This window comes from Procambarus clarkii, unplaced genomic scaffold (genome assembly GCF_040958095.1).
Source record: "Procambarus clarkii isolate CNS0578487 unplaced genomic scaffold, FALCON_Pclarkii_2.0 HiC_scaffold_124, whole genome shotgun sequence".
NCBI lineage: Eukaryota > Metazoa > Arthropoda > Malacostraca > Decapoda > Cambaridae > Procambarus > Procambarus clarkii.
The window spans coordinates 728395-738394 of NW_027189157.1; the positions used below are offsets into that span (position 1 = coordinate 728395).

At 35.2% G+C, this 10000-nt stretch overlaps 1 long non-coding RNA gene across 1 annotated transcript in view; it reads left to right on the forward strand.

The window, feature by feature from the left end:
• Positions 1-499: 499 nt before the first annotated feature.
• The window catches only part of LOC138360866 (uncharacterized), an 11438-nt gene continuing 1937 nt past the window's right edge, over positions 500-10000 (forward strand). Inside the window, exons 1-2 of the long non-coding RNA XR_011226697.1 lie at positions 500-582; positions 3621-3727. This is a non-coding gene — a long non-coding RNA (uncharacterized lncRNA). The remainder of the gene's footprint in view (positions 583-3620; positions 3728-10000) is intronic.

A 10000-nucleotide genomic window follows, 5' to 3' on the forward strand; every position in this document is an offset into this window, starting at 1 on the left:
AGGCGAGGCCTGGCTGTGCTAGTGTGTATGTGGCGAGCATGTACAACACTCCCCAATAGGAAGAAAACCCACTGGGTTCTAGGCTAGGTTAGGCTTATCTGTAATAATTGAATTAAGCCTAGCAAAGCCTAGAACCTAGTTCAGTAATTTAAAAAATGTTGTAACTTGAAAAATGCCATTCAATACATTACACAATTTAAATATTTTCAGGCAATCAACACAACCCTCTCATGTTGGCTAACCCTCTCTCATGTTGGTCAATAATTTAATTATTTTTTTATGGAGTAATCTTTGCTGTTGAAATGTAGTCTTTTTGAGACTACATTTCAAATGTAGTGTGTGTGGAGGCGTGTATGTTAGGTATTACCTAATATACACGGTGTAATATATCTATCTGTGTGAAATAGATTAAATCCATTTATTTGATATTCAGCTAATAGTTCTGTATTTTCTACATTCATCCATGTTTTGGTAAGTGCAATAATATGTATTGTTTCATTGCAGATTAGAGATTCAAGATAGTTCTAGATTTCCGAAGTACTGAAACGCGCGCCATACAGGCTTGGTGGATCTAGGTGCAAGGTAAAATTATTTACATTTACTTGTTTTGTATTTATGTTTTGTATTTATCATATATGCATTTATATGCATTATTCTATAGAATAATAGATCTCGTAATAATTTTGCAAAAATAGTGGCATTTACTATTTTTAAAAGATTATTAAAAAATTTACTGATATGGTGCATTCGGAAGGGCGAAGAGGGAGAACGGCCTGTTGACATAGCTCGGGTGCAGGGGGGGGGGTTGTGTAAAAGCCTGGTTTGTGCCTCGGAGAGGCTATGGGATCCAGTAAGTTCAGTAGAACTTCGGTTTCAACCCTTTTACCCTGTTGTAGCTCAGTCGATTAAGGCAGTGTCTGGGATGCTCCCGGACGCAGGTTCGAATCCTCGTCACGGCCCTTGTGGATTTGTTCATTTGATGCATCACGTTATTGTGATCTGTGTGTGTAATTCTTCACTTGCTACAGCAACAGGAATGTGTGTGTATGTATTTGTGTTGTTGAATATGACCGAAAGTGTAAGATTAATGATTCTAACACAAATCGTCTGAATATTTGTTTTTCTTCACTGTCGAGAGTAGTTAAAAAAATTTACTCGAGTTTATTTTCACACTTTATTTATGGTCCTTAAGTCCCTCTCCTTAATGCTGCTGCTGTTTCTCGCATCTTTGCATCGCTTGTATGTTTGGGGGTTTGGCCTCTTGCTATATATTGATTCCATTTGTGTGTGTTTGGGTCTCAGGCCCTCTCGCAATTTCTGTTGAACAAACCCCTTTTCCTAGTTCTGCATCTCTCCTTTGGTACAAATTTTGTTGTGCTTTTATCATATATTTCACAAAACTTGACATACATTTCATTTACTTCATGTCCTATCAGCAAGTGTTTGTCAAATTCTTTAAGGAAAGTTTATCATCCTGATTGCAGATCTCTAGCGATATTATGTCAACTTCTTGTGGATTCGCAATCATTATTTAATTTACCTTTAGGTGTTCTTTCACCAGCACAGCAACACTGTACCTCTCCCAACCAGTTTAAGATAAAAACTAAGTACTAACTAATTAACTCAATGTAACCTACCTTACCCCCAAAATGACAACCCATGTCTTCTATTTTAAACAATGCTGTTTTGTTGACCAAATTGTATTTTTGTTTTTTTCTGCAATGTTTCCCCCCCCCCCACCACTCTACCACCACATTGAGTTTAGTAGCTCTGTGCACGTCAGGTGCTGTTTAATATACAGACCTACTCCTCCATTTGACCTAGTTTCTCTATCACATCTATATCACTTTGTGCTTTAGCCCTGGTGGAGCTTGGTCCACCAGGGTGTTGTTTGGAGTGGCCCGCAGATCCACATACAGTCTGCATATGATATACAGTCTGTTGATCAATTAAACTACAGTAGTTAGTTTTTTCACCGAATGCACCAATATGTGTTCATTCTTCCCAGATGAAGGAACTAGGTAATATTCATCATCTGAATGCACCATCTGATGCTTTAACACACTCATGATACACGAGAGGTTTAAAAAACTTTTAAAACTTTTAAAACTTTTTGACCTATGTATTTAAAAGCAATTCTAAAGTTAAAAAGTGTAGCATAGGCCCCTCGCAGAATGTTCTTAATATGATCCTCAGGTTATAGTTTTCTATCTAAAACCACCCCTAGATCTCTTTCTTGATCAGAATTCTTTATAGATCTCAGTGGCTCGATCATAGAAACTGCTCTAAATCCTTGTTGGCCTGGATTGTGGAGGTCATTGGTCTCTATAAAACTAGTAATCTGACTCCTGATCACTCTCAAATAATTTTATTATGTGGGATGTTAGTGCAACTGGTCTATAATTCTTTGCCAATGCTTGTGTTGTGTTGTGTTGTTTTGGTAGTGATGTGCAATGTGTTGTTTTGGTAGTGATTCGTCCAGTTCTGGTAGTAGTGCGGTTGTTGTGTAGTGTAGTACTTGTGTGCTTGTTAATGACTTGTATTCCAGTCTTGTGGGTATCTCCTTTCCCCTACGGGCCAACTGCTTTGTTCTTACCTAGCATTTTGCTTTGTTTGGGTATGAATGTTTGTGTGCCGTATATTTTGCAAAATTTGCCATATATCTCATTATTTACTCCTCTGCCTAGCAACAAGTCTGTCTAATTATACTCATTAACTGTTTTTCAAAGTTCCCCATAGTGTCCTTTATTGAAATCGAGTTCATGAACCGTTTCAATGTTCTTATTTTCTTCTAGATTATATCTTAAAGTATATTTAAATGTTATTGTTATTATTGTTATTAAATGTTATTGTGACATTGCATTGCAATTGAGCTATGTTGTTTACCATACCGTTCATTTCGTGAGTATAAGTATAGATGCCACACTTGTGACAGGTAAAACCATGCCTTTTTTGAAAAACAGCACCGTCTGTTGCACGTAAGAGCAACCCACACTATATTATGTTGCGATATTATTTCAATATTTCCGATTGTATTGATAATTTGAATTTTCATAGATTTCAATTTATTTTCATTTCGATTTAATAATTTTGTGTGACATTGCATTGAAATTGAGCTGTGTTGTTTACCATACTGTTCATTTCATGAGTATAGTTTATTTTTTTATTTTTTTCATTTCATTTTTTTAGCTGTTCTTATTTTTCAGTGATGGGAATATCAGATCATTTGATGTTCCCAATTTTCTGATGGAAGCATCAGACCATTATAGAATGCATCGGATGAGGTAGTTTGGAATGGTGGGGAGGACGAGAGGGGGGTATGGTGGGGAAGACGAGGGGACAGAGAGGGTAATGGTGGGGAGGACGAGGGGACTGGGGAGTTGGGGATGGTGGGGACAGGGGAATGCTGGGGAGGACAAAGGGACAGGTGAATGGGAGATGGTGGGGGAGGAAGAAGGACAGGGGAGGGGAAAATGGTAAGGAGGACGATGGGACAGGGAAGTGGGAATAGTGGGGATGATGTGGGGACAGGGAAGTGGGAAGGACGAGAGGACTGTGGAATGGGGAATAGCAAAGTGAATTATAATTATATATATTAATTAATTCTTATAAATTTCCAGAAGCCTGTATCAACACCCACACTAATGCAACTGAAAGAGATGTTGAGACAAGTATTGCTGATATGTTGAAGAACGCCCCAAACAAACTCGGTGGAAACAGATACAAGGTAAAGTTTGCCAATTTGCTGTAGTCTAATTCAATTTCTTTTTAGTAATCTTCGAGAACATTTATGCTATGAATAAGATAAAATAATGTAACTGATTTTGATTTATTTACTATTTATTATTTATTTACCGTTATTAGTATAATAGATCTCGTAATAATTTTGCAAAAATAATGGCATTTACTATTTTAAAAAGCTCGGTGCAGGGGGGGGGGTTATGTAAAAGCCTGGTTTGTGCCTCGGAGAGGCTATGGGATCCAGTAAGATCGTCCTTCCTTTCCTCCCTAGAATCTGGATGTAGCAGGTGCTCAATTGTCAAAAGTGAAAAATTGGTTTTGTCTTCCGAATGCACCATTTCTGTAAATTTGCTAATAATCTTTTAAAAATAGTAAATGCCATTATTTTTGCAAAATTATTACGAGATCTATTATACTAATAACGGTTTGATAAAATACAGTAGACTGCCTACTGGTTTTACCTGTAATAAGGTTTGATACAGATGATTATGATTATGGTTTTGGCCTCCACCACCCTCTCACCTAACTTGTTCCAACCATGTCTACCACGGTTTTGTCTTCCGAATGCACCATTTCTGTAAATTTGCTAATAATCTTTTAAAAATAGTAAATGCCATTATTTTTGCAAAATTATTACGAGATCTATTATACTAATAACGGTTTGATAAAATACAGTAGACTGCCTACTGGTTTTACCTGTAATAAGGTTTGATACAGATGATTATGATTATGGTTTTGGCCTCCACCACCCTCTCACCTAACTTGTTCCAACCATGTCTACCACGGTTTTGTCTTCCGAATGCACCATTTCTGTAAATTTGCTAATAATCTTTTAAAAATAGTAAATGCCATTATTTTTGCAAAATTATTACGAGATCTATTATACTAATAACGGTTTGATAAAATACAGTAGACTGCCTACTGGTTTTACCTGTAATAAGGTTTGATACAGATGATTATGATTATGGTTTTGGCCTCCACCACCCTCTCACCTAACTTGTTCCAACCATGTCTACCACGGTTTTGTCTTCCGAATGCACCATTTCTGTAAATTTGCTAATAATCTTTTAAAAATAGTAAATGCCATTATTTTTGCAAAATTATTACGAGATCTATTATACTAATAACGGTTTGATAAAATACAGTAGACTGCCTACTGGTTTTACCTGTAATAAGGTTTGATACAGATGATTATGATTATGGTTTTGGCCTCCACCACCCTCTCACCTAACTTGTTCCAACCATGTCTACCACGGTTTTGTCTTCCGAATGCACCATTTCTGTAAATTTGCTAATAATCTTTTAAAAATAGTAAATGCCATTATTTTTGCAAAATTATTACGAGATCTATTATACTAATAACGGTTTGATAAAATACAGTAGACTGCCTACTGGTTTTACCTGTAATAAGGTTTGATACAGATGATTATGATTATGGTTTTGGCCTCCACCACCCTCTCACCTAACTTGTTCCAACCATGTCTACCACGGTTTTGTCTTCCGAATGCACCATTTCTGTAAATTTGCTAATAATCTTTTAAAAATAGTAAATGCCATTATTTTTGCAAAATTATTACGAGATCTATTATACTAATAACGGTTTGATAAAATACAGTAGACTGCCTACTGGTTTTACCTGTAATAAGGTTTGATACAGATGATTATGATTATGGTTTTGGCCTCCACCACCCTCTCACCTAACTTGTTCCAACCATGTCTACCACGGTTTTGTCTTCCGAATGCACCATTTCTGTAAATTTGCTAATAATCTTTTAAAAATAGTAAATGCCATTATTTTTGCAAAATTATTACGAGATCTATTATACTAATAACGTTTGATAAAATACAGTAGACTGCCTACTGGTTTTACCTGTAATAAGGTTTGATACAGATGATTATGATTATGGTTTTGGCCTCCACCACCCTCTCACCTAACTTGTTCCAACCATGTCTACCACGGTTTTGTCTTCCGAATGCACCATTTCTGTAAATTTGCTAATAATCTTTAAAAAATAGTAAATGCCATTATTTTTGCAAAATTATTACGAGATCTATTATACTAATAACGGTTTGATAAAATACAGTAGACTGCCTACTGGTTTTACCTGTAATAAGGTTTGATACAGATGATTATGATTATGGTTTTGGCCTCCACCACCCTCTCACCTAACTTGTTCCAACCATGTCTACCACGGTTTTGTCTTCCGAATGCACCATTTCTGTAAATTTGCTAATAATCTTTTAAAAATAGTAAATGCCATTATTTTTGCAAAATTATTACGAGATCTATTATACTAATAACGGTTTGATAAAATACAGTAGACTGCCTACTGGTTTTACCTGTAATAAGGTTTGATACAGATGATTATGATTATGGTTTTGGCCTCCACCACCCTCTCACCTAACTTGTTCCAACCATGTCTACCACGGTTTTGTCTTCCGAATGCACCATTTCTGTAAATTTGCTAATAATCTTTTAAAAATAGTAAATGCCATTATTTTTGCAAATTATTACGAGATCTATTATACTAATAACGGTTTGATAAAATACAGTAGACTGCCTACTGGTTTTTACCTGTAATAAGGTTTGATACAGATGATTATGATTATGGTTTTGGCCTCCACCACCCTCTCACCTAACTTGTTCCAACCATGTCTACCACGGTTTTGTCTTCCGAATGCACCATTTCTGTAAATTTGCTAATAATCTTTTAAAAATAGTAAATGCCATTATTTTTGCAAAATTATTACGAGATCTATTATACTAATAACGGTTTGATAAAATACAGTAGACTGCCTACTGGTTTTACCTGTAATAAGGTTTGATACAGATGATTATGATTATGGTTTTGGCCTCCACCACCCTCTCACCTAACTTGTTCCAACCATGTCTACCACGGTTTTGTCTTCCGAATGCACCATTTCTGTAAATTTGCTAATAATCTTTTAAAAATAGTAAATGCCATTATTTTTGCAAAATTATTACGAGATCTATTATACTAATAACGGTTTGATAAAATACAGTAGACTGCCTACTGGTTTTACCTGTAATAAGGTTTGATACAGATGATTATGATTATGGTTTTGGCCTCCACCACCCTCTCACCTAACTTGTTCCAACCATGTCTACCACGGTTTTGTCTTCCAAATGCACCATTTCTGTAAATTTGCTAATAATCTTTTAAAAATAGTAAATGCCATTATTTTTGCAAAATTATTACGAGATCTATTATACTAATAACGGTTTGATAAAATACAGAAGACTGCCTACTGGTTTTACCTGTAATAAGGTTTGATACAGCTGATTATGATTATGGTTTTGGCCTCCACCACCCTCTCACCTAACTTGTTCCAACCATGTCTACCACGGTTTTGTCTTCCGAATGCACCATTTCTGTAAATTTGCTAATAATCTTTTAAAAATAGTAAATGCCATTATTTTTGCAAAATTATTACGAGATCTATTATACTAATAACGGTTTGATAAAATACAGTAGACTGCCTACTGGTTTTACCTGTAATAAGGTTTGATACAGATGATTATGATTATGGTTTTGGCCTCCACCACCCTCTCACCTAACTTGTTCCAACCATGTCTACCACGGTTTTGTCTTCCGAATGCACCATTTCTGTAAATTTGCTAATAATCTTTTAAAAATAGTAAATGCCATTATTTTTGCAAAATTATTACGAGATCTATTATACTAATAACGGTTTGATAAAATACAGTAGACTGCCTACTGGTTTTACCTGTAATAAGGTTTGATACAGATGATTATGATTATGGTTTTGGCCTCCACCACCCTCTCACCTAACTTGTTCCAACCATGTCTACCACGGTTTTGTCTTCCGAATGCACCATTTCTGTAAATTTGCTAATAATCTTTTAAAAATAGTAAATGCCATTATTTTTGCAAAATTATTGCGAGATCTATTATACTAATAACGGTTTGATAAAATACAGTAGACTGCCTACTGGTTTTACCTGTAATAAGGTTTGATACAGATGATTATGATTATGGTTTTGGCCTCCACCACCCTCTCACCTAACTTGTTCCAACCATGTCTACCACGGTTTTGTCTTCCGAATGCACCATTTCTGTAAATTTGCTAATAATCTTTTAAAAATAGTAAATGCCATTATTTTTGCAAAATTATTACGAGATCTATTATACTAATAACGGTTTGATAAAATACAGTAGACTGCCTACTGGTTTTACCTGTAATAAGGTTTGATACAGACGATTATGATTATGGTTTTGGCCTCCACCACCCTCTCACCTAACTTGTTCCAACCATGTCTACCACGGTTTTGTCTTCCGAATGCACCATTTCTGTAAATTTGCTAATAATCTTTTAAAAATAGTAAATGCCATTATTTTTGCAAAATTATTACGAGATCTATTATACTAATAACGGTTTGATAAAATACAGTAGACTGCCTACTGGTTTTACCTGTAATAAGGTTTGATACAGATGATTATGATTATGGTTTTGGCCTCCACCACCCTCTCACCTAACTTGTTCCAACCATGTCTACCACGGTTTTGTCTTCCGAATGCACCATTTCTGTAAATTTGCTAATAATCTTTTAAAAATAGTAAATGCCATTATTTTTGCAAAATTATTACGAGATCTATTATACTAATAACGGTTTGATAAAATACAGTAGACTGCCTACTGGTTTTACCTGTAATAAGGTTTGATACAGATGATTATGATTATGGTTTTGGCCTCCACCACCCTCTCACCTAACTTGTTCCAACCATGTCTACCACGGTTTTGTCTTCCGAATGCACCATTTCTGTAAATTTGCTAATAATCTTTTAAAAATAGTAAATGCCATTATTTTTGCAAAATTATTACGAGATCTATTATACTAATAACGGTTTGATAAAATACAGTAGACTGCCTACTGGTTTTACCTGTAATAAGGTTTGATACAGATGATTATGATTATGGTTTTGGCCTCCACCACCCTCTCACCTAACTTGTTCCAACCATGTCTACCACGGTTTTGTCTTCCGAATGCACCATTTCTGTAAATTTGCTAATAATCTTTTAAAAATAGTAAATGCCATTATTTTTGCAAAATTATTACGAGATCTATTATACTAATAACGGTTTGATAAAATACAGTAGACTGCCTACTGGTTTTACCTGTAATAAGGTTTGATACAGATGATTATGATTATGGTTTTGGCCTCCACCACCCTCTCACCTAACTTGTTCCAACCATGTCTACCACGGTTTTGTCTTCCGAATGCACCATTTCTGTAAATTTGCTAATAATCTTTTAAAAATAGTAAATGCCATTATTTTTGCAAAATTATTACGAGATCTATTATACTAATAACGGTTTGATAAAATACAGAAGACTGCCTACTGGTTTTACCTGTAATAAGGTTTGATACAGATGATTATGATTATGGTTTTGGCCTCCACCACCCTCTCACCTAACTTGTTCCAACCATGTCTACCACGGTTTTGTCTTCCGAATGCACCATTTCTGTAAATTTGCTAATAATCTTTTAAAAATAGTAAATGCCATTATTTTTGCAAAATTATTACGAGATCTATTATACTAATAACGGTTTGATAAAATACAGTAGACTGCCTACTGGTTTTACCTGTAATAAGGTTTGATACAGATGATTATGATTATGGTTTTGGCCTCCACCACCCTCTCACCTAACTTGTTCCAACCATGTCTACCACGGTTTTGTCTTCCGAATGCACCATTTCTGTAAATTTGCTAATAATCTTTTAAAAATAGTAAATGCCATTATTTTTGCAAAATTATTACGAGATCTATTATACTAATAACGGTTTGATAAAATACAGTAGACTGCCTACTGGTTTTACCTGTAATAAGGTTTGATACAGATGATTATGATTATGGTTTTGGCCTCCACCACCCTCTCACCTAACTTGTTCCAACCATGTCTACCACGGTTTTGTCTTCCGAATGCACCATTTCTGTAAATTTGCTAATAATCTTTTAAAAATAGTAAATGCCATTATTTTTGCAAAATTATTACGAGATCTATTATACTAATAACGGTTTGATAAAATACAGTAGACTGCCTACTGGTTTTACCTGTAATAAGGTTTGATACAGATGATTATGATTATGGTTTTGGCCTCCACCACCCTCTCACCTAACTTGTTCCAACCATGTCTACCACGGTTTTGTCTTCCGAATGCACCATTTCTGTAAATTTGCTAATAATCTTTTAAAAATAGTAAATGCCATTAT